Here is a 24,775-nt window from a genome sequence, read left to right on the forward strand (position 1 = left end):
TTGCATCACTATTTATAATAGGCAAGATGTGGAAGCTACCTAAATGTCCACTGATGGATGAATGGATAAAGATGTGGTACATATATACAATGGAATATATTCAGCCATAAAAAGAATGAAATAATGCTATTTGCAGCAACGTCGTGGATGGACCTAGAGATTATCATACTAAGTGAAGTAAGTCAGAAGAGAAAGACACATATATGATCTCTCTTATATGTGAAATCTAAAATACGACACAAATGAACTTGTCTACGAAACAAAAACAGACTCACAGACAGAGAACAGACTTGTGGTTGCCAAGGGGGAGAAAGAGGGAGGGAGGGTTGGATTGGGAGTTTGGGGTTAGCAGACGCAAACTATTAAATATAGGATGGATAAGCTACAAGGTCCTACTGTCTAGCACAGGGAACTCTATTCAATATCCTGTGATAAGCCATAATGGAAAAGAAAAAGAGTTTTATTTATAGGTTCCATCCCTAACTGAGCTGGCCCATCCCCTCCCATGGTTCTAAGTGCAGCCCGAGGCTGCAGACTTCCCACCGTGGTCTTCAGCTCCAGAGCAAGCCACCTGCAAACCAGCCGCATCTTCCCAGGGGCTGGCAACTCTCCTTTGCTACTGATTCCAGGACACATCCAGATAGCACAAATGTGACCATGAAAACAAACTCAGGCATGTTCAAATCAGGGAAATAACATTCTTATCTCTGTTTAGTAGTTGCTTAATTTTAGAATAGTTTAGAGTTACAAAGAAGTTGCAAAGATCTGTACAGAGTGTACAGAGTGCTGTGGACCCCCGACCCAGTAACCCTATTTCCAACACGTTAGTACGACATGCTTATCCAACTAAGGAACCGAGATGGATAGGTTATTATTAACTAAAGTCCACACTTTACTAGAATTTCCCTAGCTTTCCCCTAACATCCTTTTTCTGTCCCAGTCTCCTCTGGGCTGTGACATTTCTCAGACATCCCTGGGTTTTGATACCTTGAAAGTTTTGAGGAGGACTGGTCAGGTATTTTGTCCCTCAATTTGTTTGTCTGTTGGTTTTCTGATGTTTTTCTTATGGTTGGGCTGGAGTTATGGGGTTTGGGGCGGAAGATCCAGACACAGATAAAAATGTCATTCTCCTCAGGTCACATCATCAAGGATACACACCATCAAGGATACACACCATCAAGGATACACACCATCAACGGGACTTGTGACAAACAATTTTACCCTTGATCACCTGACCAGTATCGTCTTTTTTTTTTTTTTTTTTGCTGCGTTGGGTCTTCATTGCTGCACACGGGCTTTCTCTAGTTGCGGCGAGCAGGGGCTCCTCTTTGTTGCGGGCACGTGCTTCTCATTACAGTGGCTTCTTTTGTTTCGGAGCATGGGCTCTAGCTGTGCGGGCTTCTGTAGTTGTGGCATGGGGGCTCAGTAGTTGTGGCTCCCAGGATCTAGAGCGCAGGCTCAATAGTTGTGGCCCACGGGCTTAGTTGATCTGCGGCACATGGGATCTTCCTGGACCAAGGCTCGGACCCGTGTCCCCTGCATCGGCAGGTGGATCCTTTTTTTTTTCTTCCTTTTGGAACCAAAACTTTAATCTCAAGGAGTCTCACAAAACATATTACAAATGACAGCATGAAAAAAAAATTGCACAGTAACTCAAAGTTCAGCTCTACAATATACTCTTCATCTGGCAAGACATCGGTATCTTGATAATCTCAACTTCCAAAAAACACTACAAAGAGCTATGTATTCATGTACAGCAATCACAGAGGGGACTTATGACCTAACTCAAAGGGAAACTAACTTCCTTGAAACTTCTTAGATTCTAAACTCACTGGACAACCTCTTGTCCAGTGTGAAGACTAGTGGAATTCTTAACCCTCTAATCTAGGGTAAGTGTGCGGCTTTCATTTCTACCTGCTGGCTTGTGTTCACAGCACCTTTTAAAGACTGTTTGCTTAACTACAGCTGCATACCATATCCCAGCTACAGAAAGTCTTTTCAATGTTTGCCAGTGTTGTTTCCATAATAATAAACATCACACTTTAGGTGGGCAGGAGTTAGAGTTTTATTATCAGTCTAGGCAAGACCAAAAATTCAAAGCAAATTCAATTTTGCTTAAGAGAACATTGTAAAGAAACAATTCTTCATATTACATGCCTCATATGACCCATTTCAAACCATAGAGAATGACACCTTTATGTGTCACTGTCCCAAGAGACAAACAAATGTGAACAGCTAAAACATTTAAAAAGTGCATCAAGCTTCGGAAGTCTCAAACGAAACTTGAATTTTCTGTACATACTCCTGTCAAATGAAGTTATTTCCTGTGCACCACTCCTCTTGCAAAGTGGTCTGCTATTTCCTTTCATTTGACCTGGATCGGCTAGGAGACCTAGAGAAAGATCGGGACGGCTTGCGATTTCTCTCCTGGGACAGTGATCTCTCTCTTCTCCTATATCTACTAAAGGGACCTGCTCCGGCTGCGAGAGAAGCTTCTCCGTCTTGGAGATGTGTGGTGAGGGGGAGGATTCCTCCTCCGATAATCATCTCGAGGGCGACGACCCCAAGAAGGAGGCGGCCATGATTTCGACTTCTCCTTTCCCCATTCGACAGGTTCACTCTACTTGGCAGCCACAGAGTGTTCTCCCGTCTAGTTCTCAGACAGCATCCGCTGCATCTCGGGGATCTTCATTTTCAACAAGAGTGAAGCCGGGAGGGTTTTTAGCAACCCACACACTTCGGAGTGGTCCATAATATCCTAAAGCTCGTTCGAATTCAGTCTTGTTACCACTGTTTCCAAGATTCCTTACATAAACGTTACAGTCCAACGGACAGGAATCCCGATGCAAGACCCTCCTGGCTCCTGGGTTTCATGGGCCACAGGGTGATCCCGGGCCTCTAGAATCTCGCAGCTGAATCGACTCGCACAAGCTGTCCTGTGGGGATGCTTTTCCCCCTGTGTGTCCAGCCCGGGGCCCTGCTGTCTAGGCCCGACCTCCAGGGTGACAGGGTGAACCCCAGGTCCCTGGAGCAAACACTCAGAGCCCTGGTGACCAGACTCAGGGGGCTGGGGCGGCAGCTGGACATGTGTGGCCACCCTGGTGGTGTTTGGCCCCATCTGCAGTTCCAGTTCCAGCTGAGAAAGAGCCTCGCTGTGTTATTTTCTCCTGGTTGTGTAAGGATCCCCGGTGTCATTTGACAGAAATGTAGATGGTGTGTTCTTTCTCTCTTTTCTCCCTGCTTCCTCTCGTCCCTCGCCCCCTCCCTCTCCCCCCTCCCCGTCCCTCTCCCCGTCCCTCTCCCAACTCCCTCTCCACCTCCGTCTCCCCCTCGCTCTCCCACATCCCTCTCCCTCTCCCCACCCCCTCCCTCTACCTCCTCCCTCTCCCCCGTCTCTCTCCTGCCTCCCCCCTCCCTCTTCCCGCCTCCCCCGTCCCTCTTCCCTGTCCCTCTCTCCCTTCCTCTCTCCCTGTCCCTGTTTCCCTGTTCCGCACGCCCTCCCTCTACCTCTTTCCCTCTCCCTGTCCCTCCACCTCCTTCCCTCTCTGGAGAGGGAAGGAGGTGGAGGGACAGGGAGAGAGAGCAGGAGGCGGGGGAGAGGGAGAGAGAGGGGGGAGGGGGGAGAGGGAGAGAGGGATAGAGGGAGGGAGCGAAAGACGTCTCTCCCTCCCTCCCTCCCTCCTTCTCTCCCTCCCTCCCTCTCTCCCTCTCTCCCTCCCTCTCCCTCTCCCTCCCTCCTTCTCCTCCCTCTCCCTCTCCCTCCAACTCTCCTGCTCCCTCCGTCTCTCCATCTCCCTCACTCCCTCCCAGAGAGGGAGAGATGGAGAGGCAGAGACAAGGGAGAGGGAGAGAGGGAGAGGGAGAGATGGAGGGAGAGGGAGGGAGAGGAAGAGAGGGAGAGAGATATGGAGAGGAGAGGGAGAGAGGGGGGGGAGAGGGAGAGGGAAAGAGGTCTCTTCCTCCCTCCCTCTCCCTCTGTCCTCCTTCTCTCCCTCTCCCTCCCTCTCTCCCTGTCCCTGTTTCCCTGTTCTGCTCTCCCTCTCCCTCTTTCCCTCTCCCTCTCCCTCCACCTCCTTCCCTCTCCAGAGACGGAAGGAGGTGGAGGGAGAGGGAGAGGGAAAGAGGGAGAGGGAGAGCAGGAGAGGGAGGGGGGAGAGGAAGGGAGAGAGGGGAAAGGGAGAGAGGGATAGAGGGAGGGAGCGAAGACGTCTCTCCCTCTCTCCCTCCCTCTCTCCTTCTCCTCCCTCTCCCTCTTCCACCAACTCTCCCTCTCCCTCCATGTCTCCATCTCCCTCACTCCTTCCCACATAGGGAGAGATGGAGGGAGAGGCAGAGATAAGGGAGAGGGAGAGAGGGAGAGGGAGAGATGGAGGGAGAGGGAGAGAGGAAGAGAGAGAGGTACAGAGGGAGGGAGAGAGAGAGAGAGGGAGAGCGGGAGAGGGAAAATGGTCTCTTCTTCCCTCCCTCCTCTCCCTCTCTCCCTCCCTCTCTCCTTCTCCTCCCTCTCCCTCTTCCACCAACTCTCCCTCTCCCTCCATGTCTCCATCTCCCTCACTCCTTCCCACATAGGGAGAGATGGAGAGGCAGAGATAAGGGAGAGGGAGAGAGGGAGAGGGAGAGATGGAGGGAGAGGGAGAGAGGAAGAGAGAGAGGTACAGAGGGAGGGAGAGAGAGAGAGAGGGAGAGCGGGAGAGGGAAAATGGTCTCTTCTTCCCTCCCTCCTCTCCCTCTCTCCTCCGACTCTCCCTCTCACCCTCCCTCCGTCTCCCCTTCTCCTTCCCTCGCCCTTTCCCTTCCTCTCTCCCTCTTCCTCCCTCTGTCACTCCCTCTCCCTCCATCTCTCCCTCGCCCTCACTCCCTCTCAGAGAGGGAGAGATGGAGGGAGAGGCAGAGACAAGGGAGAGGGACAGAGGGAGAGGGAGACCGGAACAGGGAAACAGGGACAGGGAGAGAGAGAGGGAGAGGGAGAGAGGGAGAGAAGGAGGAGAGAGGGAGAGGGAGGGAGGAAGAGACCTCTTTCTCCCTCCCTCTCTCCCTCTCCCTCCCTCTCCCTCCCTCTCCCTCCCTCTCCCTCTCCCTCCATCTCTCCCTCTCCCTCTCTCCCCATCTCTCCCTCTCCCTCTCTCCCTCTGCCTTATCTCTGCCTCTCTGGGAGGGAGTGAGGGAGATGGAGAGACGGAGGGAGAAGGAGAGTTGGAGCGAGAGGGAGAGGGAGGAGAAGGAGGGAGGGAGAGGGAGAGAGGGAGGGAGAGAGGGAGGGAGGGAGAGACATCTTTCGCTCCCTCCCTCTATCACTCTCTCCCTCTCCCCCCTCCCTCTCCCTCTCCCCCCTCCCTCTCCCTCTCCATCTCTCTCTCCCTCTCCCTCCACCTCCTTCCCTCTCCAGAGAGCGAAGGAGGTGGAGGGAGAGGGAGAGGGAAAGAGGTAGAGCCAGAGCGTGCGGAACAGGGAAACAGGGACAGGGAGAGAGGAAGGGAGAGAGGGAGAGGGGGAGAGGGAGAGGGAAAGGGGGAGAGGGAGAGGGAAAGGGGGAGAGGGAGAGGGGGAGGGAAAGAGGGAGAGAGAGAGAGAGAGGGACAGGGAAGGAGGGACAGGAAGAGAGGGAGGGAGAGAGGCAGGGGGAGAGATGGAGGGAGAGGGAGAGTGAGAGGCAGCGAGGTAGCGGGAGAGAGGGAGAAAGGGAGAGAGAGAGGGAGAGCGGTAGAAGTGCTGAGGAGGGGGGCTCCCTCCCCCTCCCACTCCCATCCTCTCCCTACTGCTTTCTCTTTTTTTTGCTTCAACAAACACCAGGCGCCTTTTAGATCAGCCCTGAAGTCAACGTTGATGCTTGGACAGCCTGACCTCCCTGCTGGGAGAGAAGTCCCAGCCCAGGACCACCGCTGGGAGATGAAGTCTGCGGGGCCCTGGGCGCAGGCTGCACAGGCACCTCCCCTGATGCCCAATCTCTCCTCGTTTACGAGGCAGCCGACACTCCCCTCCCTGACTCCCCAAGATTTGGGGCCTTTTTAGTATGTGTCGATAATGCCATGAGCTACTATTTAACTCTTCCACGAGGACCCATCTCCCAAAATGCAGTGGTTTTCAGCCTTGGCTGCACTAGAGAACCCCCAGGGAAGGGAGAGCCATCTCTCCCTCCCTCTCTCTTTCTCTCCCTCTGTACTTCTGTCTACCTCTCTCCCTCTCCCTCTCCCTCTGGGGTGATGCCCGATGAGCTCAGAATCGCAGATGGCCCCCCCATCCCCTCTCTGTGGCTTGCATGGGGGATGCACCTTCTCACTGTGGCCCGGGCATGGCCTTGACATTCAGACATCGGGTCCTGCATGGACACTTGTGTTTGTTCCATAGCGCATGTGGCTGCAGTCTCTGCTTCTGTAGATGGGGGCTGTGCGTGAGCCCTTCATCTTCCCCGCAGACACCACTGGTGCTCGCTCGGCCTCGTGGGTGATGCGGGGGGCACGGGGGACAGTCTTGTGTCCCCACCTTCTTGGGCTACAGACAGGCCACGCTGGTCCTGTGGTGACTGGGGGCTCCCAGGAGAACCCCACTGCAGACCGGAGAGGTGGCCCCAGAGAAGGTGGCGTATGCCTGGGGCCGGGCCTCATCAGTGAGCCACGGGCCACCTGCAGCAACAGGTGTCTCACCGTCCAGGGGCTGGGTGTTCGGGCGCCGTGGGGTTGAGCTACTGTCTGCACGGCAGCCGTGTTTGTCTTGTTGAGCCCGGGGAGGCCCCTTGGTGGCTCCTGGAAAGACTGGCCGCATTTCTTCCTGCCCTTGGCCTTAGAGCCCATCACGTTCATGCCGTTTCTGGTTCCAAAAGGACCTGTGTTAATAAAGACCACGTGTTAGGATAGCACCAAAGTGTCTAGAAATCCGGGCCAGGAGGAGGAGGGAGGGGGATTGGCTGTGCCCGCCAGTGGCCTGGGAGCCCTGCCCGCCTGCAGAGACCTGGCCCGGGGCCCGCGGGGAGGGCGTGGCCCTCGGTCCCCAGCGCCTTCCGTCTCTGGGTTCCAGGAGAACTGCGTGATCCTCAGGGAGCTGGTGAGGCTGCAGGCCCTGAAGTCCCGCCTGCTGGGGTTCCGCACGCATGCCGACTCCGTGCTGGAGATGAACATGGACAAGACCAGCCAGGTGGTGGCCACTGTCCTAGGTAACACCACCTCCCCCTGAGTCCCAGTGGGGACGGGGTCAGGCGGACCTTGACCGGACGTGGTGCTGCCTGAGACCCCACTGTGTCAGCCCTTGGGGGTCACCTTCCCAGACCCTTCATTCTGCCTCGAGGGGCGCGGGGTCGGGGGTGGCTGGGGGGCCGCCCCAGGGACGTAGCCGAGCCTCTCCCCTCCGCCCGCAGGTGAGCTGGCCCAGAAGCTGAAGCCCCTCGGGGAGCAGGAGCGGCCGTGATCCTGGAGCTAAAGAAGGCCGAGTGCCAGAGGCGGGGCCTGCACTTTGACGGCCCCATCAACGCCTGGGACCTGCGCTACTACATGAACCAGGGGGAGGAGACGCGCTACCACGTGAACCAGTACCTGCTCAATGAGTCTTTCCCCATGCAGGCGCTCACACGCGGGTTGCTGGGCATCTCCCAGGAGCTGCTGGGGCTGACCTTCGACCTGGAGGAGGGCACCAACACGTGTCACGAAGATGTGAGGCTCTAAACGGTCTGGGACGCGGCCTCGGGTAAGGTCATCCATTGGCAAGTTCTACCTGATCTCTATCCTCGGTGCGTGCGTGGGGGAACCTGTCGGCCGTGGGCCGGGGCTCCTCTGTGCAAGCGGGGCCCCATCCACGTCCCTCCACAGGGTGGGGAAGTCCGGGCACGCGGCCTGCTTCGGCCTGCAGCCGGGCTGCCTACAGCACGATGGGAGCTGTCAGATCGCCATCGCGGCCATGGTGGCCAACGTCACCAAGCCTACGCCCAACCTGCCCTCCCTGCTGCAGCATGATGAGCGGGAGACCAACTTCCACGACGTCGGGCACGCGATGCACCAGCTCCGCTCCCAGGCGCAGGGCTGCAGGCAGGGGGCGGGGAGGGCCCGGGCATGCGTGGTCCTCAGGCAGGCCCTCGCCATGGGATTCTTTCACTGACATCACCCCGCACGTGGTGACGCCCTCGGTGTCAGCTTCCATCATCAAACCTCAGGCGCGTAAATAATGGAAATGGATGTCCTCGAGGCTCTAGAGGCTGGAAGACCCAGATCAAGGAGTCAGGGCTGGTTCCCTGCATGTTAAATACATGTACTCAAGAGTTGCCTTGAAAAAAGACAAAAGAAAAGAAAGGAACGTTGCCTGCAAGTCTGCTGACAGACGGTGATGAGAACCAGAGGGAAGGCTCTGGGGCCGGGGGCGCAGTGCCCTGTGAGCTCGGGGGCTGCTGCCAGTCTCCGTGGAGGCTCAGCAAGTCCCAGTGACTTCCCCACGTGGGGGGCGCCAGCTGAGCGTCTGGGCCCAGGACCCACTGCTCGTTCAGTCTTCCTGTGGTCTGCCCTTCAGCCTGAGAGCGATGCTCTCACAGGCTGCACCGGGGCGTGTGGGGACAGTTTACTGAGCTGTACAGACGTCACTACTGCTTTGGACCATTTCCGTCACCCCGAAAATGTCCCTCACGCCCTTAGCTATCACTCCATCCCCTCGCCAGCCCCTGGCAACCAGGAACCCACTCGCTGACTCTGTGGATCTACCTGCTCTGGATGTTTCTCCTCAGTGGGGTCACGCCCTGTGTGTCCTTCTGTGTATGACTTCTCTCGCTGAGCATCGTGTTCTCAGGGTGTATCGACGCGGCAGCGAGTGTCAGGGCGTCACCGCATTGCGTGGCTGAGGGACGTAAAGAAGACAAGAGAAAAGAAAAGAACGTTGCATGCAAGTCTGGTGACAGCCGGTGATGAGAACCAGAGGGAAGGCTCTGGGGCCGGGGGCGCCGTGCCCTGTGAGGCCCTGGCGCTGCTGCCAGACTTGGTGGGGCACGGGCAGCACCGTCCCTCAGGAGCTGCTGGACAAGCTTGTCAAGTCCCGGGAGGCCAACCCAGATGCGGCCAGACCGAGGGAAGGGAAGGGGGCTTCCGGTCTGCCCGGCTGGAAAGCGCGGCCTGGACACGGTGCCAGCCCCCCGTCTCCTTCCTCCCGCCCCCCAGGCCTCTTCAACCTGTGCCAGATCGTCCTGGCCAAGGTGGTTCAGGCCCTGCACACGCAGACGCCTGCGGACCCGGCCCAGGAGAATGCCCACCTCTGCCAGGAGATCCTGGGGTTCCCAGCCATGCCAGGTAGCCAAGCGCGCACTGGGCTCACCTCAGCGGTCGGTTGGCGGCTACTGCCCAGGTCAAGAGGATCGTCTGGCGCTGTGTGAATGGGGACCAACTGACGGGCTCCGGCCGAGGCCCGCTGACCTCTGGCCTCTTCCTGCCACGGTTCCTTGGCTGGTCCCTCCAGCTGTGGCCCGTGGAGTCCAAGGGTGGGGTGGGAGGCTCTGCACATGCTTTCTAGAGAGCCTGGAAGAGGCAGGAGAGGGCTTCATACCCCGAACAGAAGGCATCGACGAGGTCTGCCCATGCGTGGCGGTGCGGACACGCCGTTCACTCCCTCGTGAGCGCTTTAACCAGCGATCTCCCCGTGGTGGAGGGCGAGCCCTGACTCATCTCTCGCAGCCTCAGCAGCTGACCTTGTAAGAGGCTTAGGAGTGAACCCTCGTGAGCTTCAGCAGAAAGTCGGCAAAGATTTATTTGTGTCCCTCCACTGAACTGCCAGCGAGGTCCCCGTTTTCTACAAGTGTTGGGCCAATACTCTCTCTAGTGGCAGGGGACTCAGACAAGGCTGCTTTGGGGCCCCCACCCCCGCTCTGGGGCAGGGGCACTGAGCGGCCAGGGAGCCGGGCAGGAGCCCCTCCGCGTGTGTCCCAGTGACCCACCTGCCTGCGACCTTCGGCCGCTTGGCAGGAAGCTACGACGCCCAGTCCTATGGCCAGTCATTCCTGCAAGAAACACTGGAACCAGTTTCTGCCAACCCACCAAAAAAAAAAACCGACTTCAAAGGCAACGTGGTGTCACAGGAAGGGCTTGTTTCTGTGTTTCTTTGTTTTTAGTTCATTAGGCCTCACTTAAAATTCTGATTCCACAATGCACTTGTTTTGGGATCTTGAACAACACTCATAACCTCTGCAAGTTTCAGTATAGTAAGTTTATGTGATTACCTTCATCTGTAATATCCCTGTGTTGCAATCTTAATTAATTCAGATTAATTCATCTTAATCTTAATCTCAAGTTCAGATCAAAGACTAGTTCCTCTGTGACTTCTCCTCTGAACTGATTCAAAAGCCTCCTCTCCTGTCCTCATTTGGCTTCTCTTCTCTTCTGGAATCTCATAAGAACTTCTATGACCTCTTTGGTTTTTTGTTGTTGCTGTTGTCTGTCTGTTTGGTTTTTAATTGAAATATAGTTGATTTACAATGTCGTGTCCGTTTCAGGTGTACAGCACAGTGATTCCGTTTTCAGATTCTTTTCCCTTATAAGTTATTACAAAATATTAAGTACAGTTCCCTGTGCCATAGAGGAGATCCTTGTTGTATCAATTCTATGCCTTCTTTGAATGACCGTAGCACTTGTTGTCTGTATCATTTTTATGTCTGTTGTGGCTTTGTGACTGAAAATTAAAATTTTCTATTTGTTCATGTCCTGGCCCTTCCTTAAAAATGTGTTCATTTACCTATTTCATATTTATTGACTACATCTTAGACACCGTGTTAGCTGCTTGTTCTAGATGTTAGTAAAACATAGACCTTCCTGCTCAAAGGGTCACAGTATTTGTGGGAAAACAAAAAAACGAACAACTTACATCTCAAATAGCTTTGTACTTCCCAAAGAGAGCACACCTTGTAGGTACAATAAATATATGTATTATACATAAATGTATAAATAGTTAATGGCATTAAAAACTTGAGGTAACTGCTTTTCTATTCTGAGGAAATGATGATAATATTTCACCAGGAGCTCAACACCACTCTGAGAATGAGGGCTTAACCCCCGACCTGGCTCACTGCATCGTTTTCTTATATGAAAATAGACAAGTCTGTACATGCTCTCTACAAAAAGGCTTATCTGGCATGAATTTCAGATAGCAAGAAGAAAAATTCAAGAGGTTCAGAGAAGCATCCAGAAGCTCAGGTGATTGTCTGGCACTAATACAACTTGCTTGACAGGAAAATAGAGTGTAAATCTCACAAAATTAGATGATCTTCTAAGAATTTCAAAACCGCCTGCTATTAATTAGAAATCCTAGAAGAACCGCTTCTTTTAAAGCATACTGATAATATGCTTTACAGCTTAATATTCAGAAGCCTATGTTTTGGCTAAGTGAGCTTCAGGAATGAAGGAAACTTGTGGTTCAGTTCCATCTACTCTGGAACCTCTGGTCAAAACACCTACTTCTGTGCTCAGCCATCTTATCATCTGTAAAATGGAGGCAACTCTAAGAAAACATAGTTACAGAGATGTTGCACAGTTTCCTGTGTCACTGTCTTCATTTGTTTCAGAAAACCAATAACGTCTAAGCTACTACTGCAAAGAGTGCAGTGTTACTTGGGGTCATCTAGTGCAGCTCTGTCAAAGTAAAGAAAAGGAAAGGGGCTTAGAATAACTATAATTTTCCCAAGAGGACGCTATTATTTTATGGCAAATCTGAGTCAAGAACCCTGATCTCTTTGATGCCATTCCATTGTTCTTTCGTTGGGTCCTCAACAACACAGAGAAAGAAAGAGAAATAAAACTCCTATGTGCTGTGTCACTGGTACAGGACGTGGCAAGATTGGAATTGGAGAACTACATATTAACAGGTATTTGGGAAATTCTTCAAACTAATTAAGATATATACCAGGTACATAAAAAACAGTTATGTTTTCCCAAGATGATTCTGTGGAATGAACAGAACTGGTAACTGAAGGTGCCTGTGTGCTGCAGTTCCAAACAGGATGGGTGAATGCTTGTTTTCTGGCACCTTTAAGACTCCACCCCAATATACACATTAAAATAAAATTAACATTTCAACTGGGTCATATTTAATTCTGCATGCTCTTGTAAGTCAGCAAAATATTCCATATATCATTTAAGTTGTCACTCACTTTCTTTTCTTTTCTTTTTTTTGCGGTACACGGGCCTCTCACTGCTGTGGCCTCTCCCGTTGAGGAGCACAGGCTCCAGATGCGCAGGCTCAGCGGCCATGGCTCACGGGCCTAACCGCTCCGCGGCATGTGGGATCTTCCTGGACCGGGGCACGAACCCGTGTCCCCTGCATCGGCAGGCGGACTCTCAACCACTGAGCCACCAGGGAAGCCCGTCACTCACTTTTTAACTTGAGTTTTAATTTCTAAAAGTCTTTCCAGACACAAAACAGAGGTGGGAAAATGGTATATGGGAAGCTGCAGAGATGAAATAAGCTTACTTCATTCGGCATAAAGATGAATACCCAAACAACTTCTGCATAGCCGAAAGTGTCCAAATCTACTATCTTCGTTTTGTAGTCAAGGCTTCCGGAAAAATATGCTAACGGATTCCTAATTACCCAAATGCCCCATATCTGTTTCAGTAAGTATCATTATATATCATGGAAATTTTTCTCAGTGACAGAGAAAGACATCCTGGCCGAGCATGCCCCTGCCCATGACACAGAGATGATGGTCTCAAGCTACCTTGAAGGCGTTGGAGCCCACTTTATCCGTTACTAATATTAATGGAGGACAAAACTTCATATTCTGTTTGCTCTGTGTTTGTTAAATCACTTCTTCCCTTCATTAAAATGGATGACACATAATTGAGTCTGTAGTGTGTATATCACTGGAAACTGAACACATTTTTGTTGGTTTTATTAACGTCATAGGTTTCTAGGGAGGGTCTACTAAATAACTAAGTCTAGTTTCACAGTTACAAATAAATTATGATGTAATTTTGAATAAATTAAGCTCATCATAAAGGAAGGATACTGATAGTTGCTACTACCCCTTCCTTGAGGGGCTCTTGTAAAGCACTAAATAAAGTAACAGAGGTTTATATGCATGCATATATTTTCAATGATATTTGAACACACTTGAAAAGAACTCTACAGAATGCATTATAAAACCTCGATGCTGTGTGTCCCTAGTTCCCAGCTCTCTCGTTAAAACTATTTAAATGAACAAAATGTTATCTATTAGGATAGCTATCAGAGTACTCCAAATACTACTTCTTGCAGTACCCTGTCCCAACCATTTGCCTTCCTCTTCCCATTAGTCCTTAATTCAGAAACCCCAGAGATTTGTTCATTAATTTATGAACACATTTCTTCATTCAGCCAAGAAAATTGATGGATCCCTAACCAAATTTCAGGCACCCTTCTTCAGTATGTTTTCTAGGCATGTTCAGGAAACACAGCAGTGATTAACACAGATGAATACAGCCTCTCTCGAGCTGAAGGGAGAGACAAAAGTAAAGAAGCAAATATAAAATCATAAGTGTAAATATGTAAATAAAAATTGAATAAATGGGTAGAATAACTAGTATATCAGGTAAGTGCTGGAGAAAAACAGCAAGCAGGGAAGGGGGATGGAGATTGTTAGCTGGTAGGAGGAGGCTGCGATCTGAAACTAAGTGATCACTGAGGGCTTTCTGGGGAAGATAATTTAAGAGGGAACCTAAGGTTGTGAGAGGGAGCAAGGTGCATATCTGGGAAGTGAATAGTACAAGCAGAGGGAACAGTCAGATGGAAAGGCAATGAGGCAAGAGTGGGCTTGGAGTATCCAAGGAGCAGAAAGGATGTCAGTGTGTGGAAAACAGAGGGAGCAAAGTGGAGAGGAGAAGGAATCAGTCAGAGAGGAAACAGAGGCCCAGATTTCTAGGGCTGTGGAGGCACTTTGAGGACTTTGCTTTTCCTGTGAAGAAGCCATTGAAGAGACTTGAGTGACATGATCTGACTTATGTTTTAACAGGATCTCTCTGGATGCCATGTTGATTAGAGACTGCAGGAGAACAAGGACAAGCCCCAGAAGACCAATAGTTGATTCAAATGTCAAGAAACATTTATGCCTTCACCCTTCAACTTCACAAATGATGCCATTTCCATTGAGCTATTGAAAAATATAATCTGGCTTTCAAAACAATAAACCAGAAGGCATTTTCTCACATAAGCAAGGTCACAAACAACTGTCAGCTAAAGTTGAAATAGCAACGAATCAAATAATAACAAAAAACGTTTTTTATAGATTTTAAAACCTTACAAAGCATTTTCTTGTCCATTATCTAAGTTAATCCTCAAATCAACGTCATGAGATAGTTATTTTTTTCCCATTAGAAGTGACCGCATATTAAATCCTTAGTGATTGCTCAAGAAAAGCTGAAATCTTGAGTGTACATCTATTAATGCCAAGGTTGGGTTTTTTTACCCATGGGAACATTGGATGCTAAAATCCACAGGGATTTTCAGCTCAAGATGGCAGACTAGGAAATATATTTACTTTCTGGTCCTCCTGAAACCATGTTTAAATAAAACTGTAGAAATACCAAAATTAATCAACCAATAAAAGCCAAGACATTGTGGAAGTCATCAACCACAGAAAGATTTCAACACATTTCGAGAAGGCAAACAATGAAATGGAGGGGCCATGAATAAAATAATGAAGAAAAGACTACCCTAAGTAGGGTCTGCACAAAGCCAGTCAGCTTTTGCTGAGCCCTGGTTATAGTAAAGGACAGAGGAAAGAAGAGGGGCTGAAAACAAGGAGACAAAAGTCATTTTAGGAAAAAACGTTCACTTAATGAGCTCCAGGTAACACTCAGCCTGCTGCCATACTCACTCATGTATTACAGTGGATTGTTGGTAAGCAAGACAAGAAAACAGGGAACCAACAAACAAAAATCAAGACACTGTTTCTTACTGAACTCTTCTCAAATGAGATCAAGAAATTAGGGTTCAATGCCATAGCTGTAAATCATTTCTGCTCCTGGAGAGGTTAGAAAGGGCTTATAATAGTTACCCTTTTTTTTCAGACAGAATTTAGGTCTGAGCAAAAGCTTTTGTGTCCTCCAACCTCAAAGTTTACTGGGGATGGAAGTCCAAATTTGCTTTGACATACCATAAAAAGAATCTCATGAGCAGAGGGTCAAACTACTTTTGGAATATATGAATTATGCCCAGTGTGATTTTAAATAAACAAAAATATATCAATTTTTACTGATCTATATGATTCTGGGTTCTGAAACTTCTACATGTTACATGCCTGATATATAACACACAATGTCAGTCCCAGGAGAGAGAAAACACTCCAATGAAGCAAGCCAAAGAAACAAGATTCGAACAAGGTAAAGTGATGTGTAGACCAAGACCAGGATTTTTCAGTTCTTTCCTGTCATGCTGTAGCTTCCAGCTCCTGAATAACAACACATGTTTCCCTTGTCCTAGACACACAAGAGTATGTCTCCTCTATGGGGCGTAAGAAGCTCTAGAGTTACATATGTGTAGTAAAGAGTGGACCCAGCCGGCATACTCACAATGACCAAATTGTGTTGATCGTACTTTATTTTAAACCAATACATCGCTCCATGCTGAAGATGCAATAAATGATATATTTGCTTTCTAGACATGAATGAGATGCCTTACTGGATATACTCCAGGAAGGCCAGAGAAACTGGCTTCTAATCCATACAGAATAATTCATTGATGAATTCCTTTCAGGATAGCCCCTGATTTATCTAGAATATAAGCTTTACATACCTGGATCCTTCAAACTAGACCAAAGGGAAAAATCTAGGCTGCAAGCCTCAATTACAAATGTGGGATGCTGCTATGCTGACAACTGGTGGTCCCTGACCTATCTTCTGAGATTAGAACCCAGTGTGGTGGATGACCAATTCACGCGTTGAACAAAAGAACACCTCCTACAGGGCAGTGTATGTGTTCATTACAGGTATGGCACTTAGGGCTAAGTATCATAAGAACTTCAAGAAAAAAAAAAAAAGTAACACATGAAGCATATATGACAAGGAGGCACCAGAGTCCAGAGCACGAGCTCTGGAATCACACAGGCTTGCTTCGAATCCCGGCTAAGCCACTACCATCTGTATACCCTGAAGAACAGTCGAAGGTTTAAATGTTCTTTTACCAAATTTCGAAAAACAAGTGAAGAAAGAACCTACCTGCCAGGAAGGGACATCGTGGGGTGCAGCATCCAGTCGCATCAGGGCTCTGCATCCCCTGCTCAGAAACCTTCACCGCCTGGCTCATGGTGATGCTGGCAGCTCAGCAGCCCTGGAGAAGGCGCTCCTGTCTCCAGGGCTCACGGACAAGCTGGGGAGGTCCACGGAGGAGGCGGGCCACAGCCTGGCAAGCTCTGGGTGCCTCCTCCACTCAGCTCTGGGCAGGCTCTGGCCTCTGGGCCCCGTTGTGGGGAAGGGCTGGCCGATACATACCCAGGGCTGAGGGGTCTGCAGAGCCGGTGCCCAGGCAGGGTGAGCTCTGGAGGAGGCGGCTTCCACAGTCCCCAACAGTCTCCGCATGGTGGCCCATCTGGTGCCAAACACCTGCCACCCACAGCGACAAGTCCCAGCCACTAGAAAGTCCAGAAGGGGTCGGGCTCTTTGCCCTCGGGCCGGGTTTCTCCAGGGGCTGGGCTTGTGTGGGGCCCCCAGCCCACCCCCTGACCCGCCCGCCCTTGCTCTGTGACACGTACAATGCAATGTCAACAGCCAGGCTGAGCCGGCCAGTGTTCAGTGCGTGCTAGACCTTGAGAAGAGTTAGCAGCTAGGGAGAAGCTCTCCCACTTTCACTCGCTCTTCTCAGATCACGCAGGCAGCCCATCTCACCCCAAAGCTATGGACACCACACCTCCTTCCCAGGCTACCGTTTTCCGTTCTGCCCCTGTTTTCCCTTTCCATTCTGCCCCTCTTTTCCCCAGCACCCCATTTACGGCTTCGGGTGTCATCGGTGCTGCAGCAGGCAGCACCTCTGACCCCGAAGCTATGGACACCACACCTCCTTCCCAGGCTATGGTTTTCCGTTCTGTCCCTGTTATCCCTTTCCATTCTGCCCCTCTTTTCCCCAGCACCCCATTTACGGCTTCGGGTGTCATTGGTGCTGCAGCAGGCAGTACCTCTTACCCCGAAGCTATGGACACCACACCTCCTTCCCAGGCTATCGTTTTCCGTTCTGCCCCTGTTTTCCCTTTCCATTCTGCCCCTCTTTTCCCCAGCACCCCATTTATGGCTTCGGGTGTCATCGGTGCTGCAGCAGGCAGCACCTCTGACCCCGAAGCTATGGACACCACACCTCCTTCCCAGGCTATCGTTTTCCGTTCTGCCCCTGTTATCCCTTTCCATTCTGCCCCTCTTTTCCCCAGCACCCCATTTACGGCTTCGGGTGTCATCGGTGCTGCAGCAGGCAGCACCTCTGACCCCGAAGCTATGGACACCACACCTCCTTCCCAGGTTATCGATTTCCGTTCTGCCCCTGTTGTCCCTTTCCATTCTGCCCCCCTTTTCCCCAGCACCCCATTTACGGCTTCGGGTGTCATCGGTGCTGCAGCAGGCAGCACCTCTGACCCCGAAGCTATGGACACCACACCACCTTCCCAGGCTTTCGTTTTCCGTTCTGCCCCTGTTTTCCCTTTCCATTCTGCCCCCCTTTTCCCCAGCACCCCATTTACGGCTTCGGGTGTCATCGGTGCTGCAGCAGGCAGCACCTCTGACCCCGAAGCTATGGACACCACACCTCCTTCCCAGGTTATCGTTTTCCGTTCTGCCCCTGTTGTCCCTTTCCATTCTGCCCCCCTTTTCCCCAGCACCCCATTTACGGCTTCGGGTGTCATCGGTGCTGCAGCAGGCAGCACCTCTGACCCCGAAGCTATGGACACCACACCACCTTCCCAGGCTTTTGTTTTCCGTTCTGCCCCTGTTTTCCCTTTCCATTCTGCCCCCCTTTTCCCCAGCACCCCATTTACGGCTTCGGGTGTCATCGGTGCTGCAGCAGGCAGCACCTCTGACCCCGAAGCTATGGACACCACACCTCCTCCCTAGGCTATCTTTCTCCGTTCTTCCCCTGTTTTCCCTTTCCATTCTGCCCGTTTTCCCCAGCCCCACCCCCCCCATTTACGCTTAGGCCGGCATCGGTGCTTCAGCAGGCAGCAGCTCTGACACCAAACCTATGGACACCACACCTCCTTCCCAGGGCTGTCATTTTCCAGTCTGCCCCGTCTCCAAGTAGAACCACTACCTATTTCACACGGCTGTTCCTAGTTCTGGGAACACACCACTCACTGGTAGCAATGCCTCAGCCCATGCCTCGACTCATTTACCTGCAACGCTGGCCAACAGATAGACCAACACTTCAAAGTTATGACAGAAAGTTGAGTAAGTTATACACTTGGAATTGCATTTATTATTATTAACAAGCACAACTGTAGTGCTTTGACTATAACAAGTAATATTCTAAGTGCTTAGCAAATATTAACTCACTTAATCCTCATAATGGCAACCGTATAGGTAGGTAATGTTCATAATATTCACCTTTTTTGGGGGAAACTGAGGCCCAGAGGGGTTGAATAGCTTGTCTAATGCCACACAGTAAGTAGCGGGCAGAAACCCAGGATGAAAACCAGACCGTCGAGACTTTCATCACTTTGCTGTGTCACCGTAATAGATGTTGTGGTTAGGGAAGGGACTAAACTGACAAGACTCTGAACTTGAGAAGGGAGAAATTAGAAAGTGACCGATCCTAGAAACTAGAGAGGATTTCAGCTCAGAAATTTCTGGTGATGAGACCCAGAAGAACAAGAACATGGTTGGAATATTAACTTGGGGTAGTATCTGAATCCATTGAGAAATGGTTTTGTCTTGTTTTTTTTTTTTTTAACTTATAAAGGCCAGTTGGATGAAGATTAATGAAAGAAAAAAGTAGAAAGGAAAAGAGGAAGGTGCCTGAAGTGAGACATAACCTCTTCCCTGTAAGTACTAGGGGTGGGTGTCCTGTGGGAAAGGATGGAGCTCTCTCTACAGGTTTGTCACCAGGATGAACAAGGAGAAACATGGCAGCCATTGTACTGGTTTTGATGATTCCTCAAAAACCAAGGCTTTAGTTTCCAAGAACTACCCACAGTAGCATACCTACTGTGTGTCAGACATGCCACCAAGTGTGTTTCCAGTCACACATTTTAATTGGAGAAATAGTTCCTATGAGGTACGCATTAGTTCCCTATGGCTGCTGTAACAAATTACTACCAATGAGCTTGCGTAAAACAAAACACACTCATTCTCTTATGGTTCTGGAAGACAGAGGTCCAAAACCAGTTTCCCTGGGCTGGAACCAGGAGTTGACAAGGCCGTCCATCCACCTTCTAGAGGCTCTAAGGGAGAATCTGTTTCCTTGACAGCATTCCTTGACTTCTGGCCACATCAATCCAACCCCAACTTCATCATCACATTCTCTTTGGAGTAAAAACTCCCGCTGCCTCTCTCTTACGAGAACACCAGTGGTTACATCTGGGTCCATCCAGGTAGTCCAGAAGAATCTCCCCATCTCAAAACCCTTACTTTCATCCCATTGGCAAAGTCCCTTCTGCCATTTAAGGTGACATTCACAGGTTCTGGGGATTAGAAGGTGGACATTTGGGGGCAACGGTATTATTCAGTCTACTACAAGGTAGATACTATTATCTTTCTCAGATGTAGGAAATGAAGTTTAGGGAAGTAATTTGTCTCAGGTCTACAATTTCCAGAGTAGAGATTTAAATTCTGCCAGTGAGACTTTAGGACACACTCTAAACAACTTTAACCTGTGTCCTTAATTACTGCATAATCCTTGGTTAAGAGTCACACTTAGGTATCAAGACCCAACTGAATATAACACAAGTACTGTCTCCTCTTTCACTATGTTTGCCTGGTGTATTTATGAATCTTGCCCAGAGCAGAAGAGTTCAGAAAATTGTTATGCACCTTTACTAGGAGAAAGCATTTACTGTTTGATGTGCACGGAGTAACGGAAGGCTATTTAAAATAAAATAAAATAAAATAAAATATGCCACCAAATCGTCAAGTGTCACAACAGAGGTAACCCCGTGGGAGTCTTGAGGAGACTAAAATTATCTCCAATTGTGCAGGTGAGAAAAGTTTCACTAAAGGCAGGTGTAGTTCAGCCAAGCCCTACGGCACAGAAGTAGGAATTTGGCTATGTACGAATGGGAAAAAAGACATTTTAGGCACGGGAAACAGTTTAATGCCGAATGCATGAGAAATATGCATTAGACCTTTCTAAATCAACTGGCTTATTAACTCAGTAAATCAGATTTGGTCAGTCAAACTAGCTTTAGCTGATTACTTATCCAGGGCATAGCTGTTGAGAGTAATTTTTGTCACAGAACAGTAAATAAAATTGTTGAACTATAGCTTTAGGCTTGCTAAGTGAAACAGATTGCTCTAGCTGATGTTCAAGTGACTTACTTGGTACTATTCACGAAATTGGGGGTTAACAACTGCTTAAGACAACATAGAGAACTGATCTTAAATAGTACGTGAAGTAGTTACTGTGTAAAGTATCTGTTCAGTAGCTCATGGTAAATGGATGTTTATAATCCCCATTGGACAACCAACTGCTTTTTTGCAAATGGTAATGCAAACTGCTGTTGCATAAACTATAGTAATGACCACCTACCTAATTTGTTGTCCAAACCAGAAATCTTCTAACAATACTGGTCTCCTAATAAAAGTAAGCACGAAGCTAACACACACTGGGTGTCTCCCGTGTGCCTGTGCATGCATCTATTATCTCACTGAACCCCCATAACAGCCCCCAAGAGAGGGACTCTGAGTGTCCCCATGCTGCTGGTAGAGAAACAGGCACAGGAAGGTTCAATAGTCTATCTACCTAAGATAACACAGAGGGTGGGAGAGCCTGTTTTTAAACCATCTGCCTCCAATTCCAGGTGCCAGGAGCCAGATTCAGCCTACAGGCCTCTTCTGCTCATCTGGAGGTGAAACCATGTGTAAGGATTAGTCAAATCCTGTCTTCACTCCTCAAGGTAGCTTGAACACTTGCACGTCCTCCAAATAGCATGTAGCATAAGCAATAAGATGTTTGCCCCGGGTATTGTCCAGGAACTTGGAATCAGCTGTGTCTAGTTAGGCTGAGCTGGTTAAGACTGGAGAGGACCACCTATCTTCCACCTGGGCCAGTGCCTTTTGACCTCCTGCCATCAGAGGGCCGAAAACTACAGCCTGAGAATGTGCTGAGCCCCGTAGCCTAGTTACGCCAGCTCAGAACAATGATGAGCACACCTTTTTCCAATCACCTTTCCTCATGCTCCCCATGCCTCATACTGCCCTGCTTCTTTCTTTATCCCCTAGATACCCCAAGCCCCTTGCCTTTGGGGAGGCGGATTTGAGACCTATTGTCACGTCACTTCCTCGCTTGGCTGCCTTGTGAATAAACCTCCTCTTTGCTGCAAACCTCAGCATGTCAGTGTTTTGGCTTGCTGCGCCTCAGACAAAATGGTAGGGAGCAGTGGTAAAGTTCCCTTGCCTGTGAGGGAAGCTGGTTACTAGTAGTCATGTTGCGGATGTTTTCTCCTCCCGGGGGGGCAGACGTCCTGCTCTTCCAGAAAGAAGGGAGAAAGGCAGGAGCTGGACCCTTGCTCTCAGGGTCACCGTCACCTAGGAGCTCGTTAGCAGCACAGAATCCAGGCCCCACCCAGAACTACTGAATTACAGCCTGCATTTAACAAGATCCGTAAGAGAGGCATACCCATATTAAAGTTGGAGAGGCACCAAGCTGGAGTCCACGTAGCAGAGAAGCAGACAGGATTCTAGACCACGCAGAGCGTTAAAGGCCAACAGTTTGTTTTCTATTCTCGAAACAATGTTTTTGAGCCATGTTTATGAGCAATGTCCCAACTTGCTTTTAAGGTTTCTTGTGTGAAGAATGGATTGAAAGGAAACAAGATACATGGACACTAGTTAGGACCTAATTGCAACAGACAGGCAAGTTCAGTATTAGGATGTTGAGGAAGAGTTGACAGATTCAGAAGAAATTCAGGAGATAAACTGAAGCGGGCTTAACGGGGTATGAGATGGAGGAAAGGAAGGTCTTAGGGAATTAAAGGGTTTACTACACATATGAGCAAAGCCTCAAAATTAATCCTTTGAACGTACAGAGGTAGAGCTCTCAAAGGACACCGGTTAGGAAGCAACAGTACGCCCTTTATAATTCCAAGAGACAACACAGATCAACTGTTTCGATGGAAAATTCGGCGGTACCGGTGCGTTTTTCCACTCAAACTTAGTTCCAGTGACTATTACTCACATTTTCTGTGCCTAAACAACACAGCTTGAGGAACTGAAGGGGATTCCATCCTGGTAATTAAGGAGGGTCCCCAACACTGACAGTCCCATCTTAAAAAGCAGTCCCCCTGCATTTTACCCGAGGAGCAATAGCCAGAGCCTCCCTTTTAAAACGATGGGGAGAAATCAGAACATCACACACTGTCCCTTTCAGCTACCGTGAACTGAGCCGCGAGACGACCAGTACCCCCTAGCACAGCGCGGATGGGCCAGCGCGTAGGGGCCACTGTGACAGGCGACAGCACAAGAGACGAAGCCCAGGCCCAGGGGCTCTGAGCTCCACGCTCCACCGGCAACGCCCACGGGCCAAGGCGTATTACCTTTCCGGGATGTGCTTTCCACCCGCCCTTCCTCGTGGCCGACGAACTGGCTCATGTCACCCCCAAGATACCGCCCACCCAACGCCAGGAGTGCCAAAGTCGCCAACCCGGCATCCCCGGTGCCAGCACAAGGCCACGAACCACAGGCGCCTAGGCACAAGCCCACGCAGCTCGCGGATCTCCTTCTACTGCGCATGCGCCACCGCGTGTCGAGATGACTGTCATCACGCAGGCGGATTAACGCGCTTGATTAGTAAAGAGGATTCTGATGCCTGCAATTTCCCTCAGCCGGAGGCTGGTAGCACACGTCCATTAGTTCGTGTGTGTACCCTGCAGAATTCCAATCATACGGGACATGGAAAGTTGTCCGACTCTCCCAGTTCCTTGTGTGGTTCTTCCAGATATTTCCCAAGTGCTTACATTCACACTTGTATCTTGTATGTAAGTATTTGTACGTAACAGGTATCCTGTAGTTTATAGAAGAGCAGCACACTATACACATACTATATACATAGTCTACAATGTGTCTTGGATAGTGACGCTGTTATCTTTCTAAAATATAAACTTGGCTGGATTGCTCTGTTGCTTGAACATCTTCACTTAGCACAGAATACAGCCCAGGTTGTTAGCATAGCATTGAGAACTCTTTATAAACAAATTATCAGTCTGTCTCTCCAACTGAATTATATGTTCAAACTATGACTTACAAGGACCTACATCATCCACCTCCCTCCTTTGCTCTGCCAGCCTCCCCTGATCTCATTCTCTACTGCCCTGCCCTCACTCACTTTCCCCTGTCCAGCCACACTGGCTTCCTTACTAGTCCTCAAACATGCCAAGCACAGTCGTGCCTCAGGGACTTTGCACCTACTATTCCTTCTGCTTCAGAACACACCCTCCCACCCCATCTCCACTCTCCCAGAACACACCCTCCCACCCCATCTCCACTCTCCCAGAACACACCCTCCCACCCCATCTCCACTCTCCCAGATAGCCAATGGCTTGTTTCTCACTTCAAGGCTCTGCTCAATCGACATCTTAATAGAGGGGACTTCCCTGATCACCTACCACATTCCCTCACCTCTTCATCTTCTTTTGTTATTCTCCAAAGCATTTACCACCGCTTGACACTCCATATATTGACTTATTTATTCATCTCTCTCCCCCACTAGAATGGAAAGTACGTAAGGGCAAGAACTTTGTTCTCTTCCTACTTCCTAGAACAGTGCCTTCAACTTAGAAGGTGTTATACAAATATTTGCTGAAAATCAATGTATGACTTCTTTGCCCTTTCACACTACCCTCTAGTCACACCAGAGGCTGCCCCTCCAGAGCACAAGTTCAAGCCCTGTGCCTTCTGTACCTGTCCCCAATACCTGGGCTGTCCTTTCCTCATTCCGGCAAAATCCTCTTCCCCCAAGCCCAGCTCAAACGCTGTCTCCTCAGTCAGGCCTTCCTCAATTTCTCCTCTATATTCCTGCTGCACTTGATTCTTTTATCATAATTAACCCACTTATACTCACTACATGTTTCTCTTCCTAGATAACTGTAAGTTGCTACTGAACAAAGACTTCTACTCACCTCTGTATCCCCGTGCCCTAACAACAAACCTATAAGGCTCTCAGTGTTTACTGAAACAATTTATTTTCTGAGTCTCTACCAATTCTAGGGAGTGCATAGTACAGTCTCCTCCTCATTATCAGTGAGCCTGGCACCTGTGGGAGGGCCTTACAGCAGAGGAAAGTCACCAATGGATCATAACTAAGGTCCTGAGACTGCAATGGCAGACAGCATGGTGAAGTTAGCCCACTGCATGCAGAAGACCCACAGAGGAGTCAGCATATGCAATGGACTACACTTGGTATAACATGTGAACAATCAAGGTTTACAAACGTGTTCTCATGCACTTGTAAGGATCTTCTAGCCCACGCGGAACAGACAGAACACACACAAAGGAGCCTGGAGGAAGTGAGTAGGCCGGCAGCTGTGCCCTAACATCTTAAGAGGTAACATTTCTGTGACTACAGTTTAAACAAATCAGATAATTTGCCTCCTTTCTAGACACCCTGGTTATCACAGGACAGGCCAAGCCTCTCAAGTTTTAAAGCTAAAGTACACAGAAGA

At 49.7% G+C, this 24,775-nt stretch overlaps 1 long non-coding RNA gene and 1 pseudogene across 5 annotated transcripts in view; both read right to left on the minus strand.

Annotated features, from left to right (window-relative positions):
- Positions 1-1,609: 1,609 nt before the first annotated feature.
- On the minus strand, positions 1,610-3,118 carry LOC307193908 (serine/arginine-rich splicing factor 3-like; annotated as a pseudogene). The gene is made up of 2 exons: positions 2,923-3,118; positions 1,610-2,863 (listed from the first exon to the last, which is right to left on the minus strand). The product of its transcript is annotated as a serine/arginine-rich splicing factor 3-like (transcript).
- A 2,429-nt stretch (positions 3,119-5,547) lies between these two features.
- Positions 5,548-24,775, minus strand: part of LOC307194098 — a 43,379-nt gene continuing 24,151 nt past the window's right edge. The window contains exons 3-7 of one of the 4 annotated variants that reach the window (XR_013830498.1): positions 9,280-9,479; positions 8,676-8,808; positions 7,702-8,247; positions 7,524-7,607; positions 5,548-6,820 (exon numbers count right to left, since the gene is read on the minus strand). This is a non-coding gene — a long non-coding RNA (uncharacterized lncRNA). Of the gene's footprint in view, positions 6,821-7,523; positions 8,248-8,675; positions 8,809-9,279; positions 9,480-24,775 lie in introns of all 4 variants that reach the window. The other 3 variants (XR_013830496.1, XR_013830497.1, XR_013830499.1) reach the window with 3 other exon arrangements.

The sequence above is a fragment of the Stenella coeruleoalba genome (genome assembly GCF_951394435.1).
Source record: "Stenella coeruleoalba genome assembly, chromosome: 11".
Classification (NCBI taxonomy): Eukaryota; Metazoa; Chordata; class Mammalia; order Artiodactyla; family Delphinidae; genus Stenella; species Stenella coeruleoalba.